General features: G+C 44.3%; 1 pseudogene; it reads left to right on the forward strand.

Annotated features, from left to right (window-relative positions):
* Positions 1–907, forward strand: part of LOC118334800 — a 344,242-nt pseudogene that overhangs the window by 219,041 nt on the left and 124,294 nt on the right.

Genomic DNA, 907 nt, shown 5'->3' on the forward strand with positions numbered 1-907 from the left:
GGTGAGCAGGCTGTGCGCTTTTTTACTTTTCCCCGGAGGAGACTGAGCGAGTCCGGGCAGCGCAGACCCGGAGAGGCGGCTTTAAAAACGGGAATTTATCCTTCTGTCACCTGGAAAAACAGTGGATTTCACGATATTACAGTTGTCTGTATTATCTGCTTACTGTATCAGTCTGGGAAAGTGCAGGGCTTTCTGTCTTTTGAATGCGGTGGGGTTTTTGCGCGTATCGGTTGCGCATCAGCGCTCTGTTGTTAAAGAGAAATAAGGAGAGTTGAGGCGATTTGATGTGAATGATGACTTAAGTTTGTCGTAAATATTAAGAACTGGATCAGTTCAAACTATAAATTACAAATTTTTTCTTACAATAACGTTTAAGCAGAACGTTTCTTCTGTGATTTCTGCAACTTTTATGTGCCCATCTCTTATTTAATTTATTTTACTATATTTTAGTCAAATGTTTTCTGACTCTCAGGCTCACTGTGATCGTGATTCCCATTGAAAAGCTTTGCATTGTAGGATGCTGCTGCACAGAAAATGTTTCTGATTGACAGAGCTCAATGTTTGGCAGTACAAAGGTCTCAGCTGTGTGTGCATCATTGCTCAAAGCCAGTTCATCCACTGTGCGCAAAAAACAAGGGCATCTCTTCCCTTTCTGGTTAATTTGGTGATCAGAGCAGAATGATGAGCATCCCGGGATGGAGGCACGTTTGTGCGCACACACTCCAGAGAGAAGCCGGAGTGTGAAGTGTGGATGACTGTGTGTGTGTGAGAGAGAGAGAGGTGGGTTTGGGACTGAGAGGTTGCAGGTTGGATTGTGTGAGTCTTTTTCTTCCCCTGAGTGCCATTTAGTCATCAGCACTGGGCAGTTTCCAGGTCTGAAGCTGTGTCAGTGTGTGAATGTGAAGTG

This window comes from Morone saxatilis, unplaced genomic scaffold, assembly GCF_004916995.1.
Source record: "Morone saxatilis isolate NCDOM2014 unplaced genomic scaffold, NCSU_SB_2.0 Contig23, whole genome shotgun sequence".
NCBI lineage: Eukaryota > Metazoa > Chordata > Actinopteri > Moronidae > Morone > Morone saxatilis.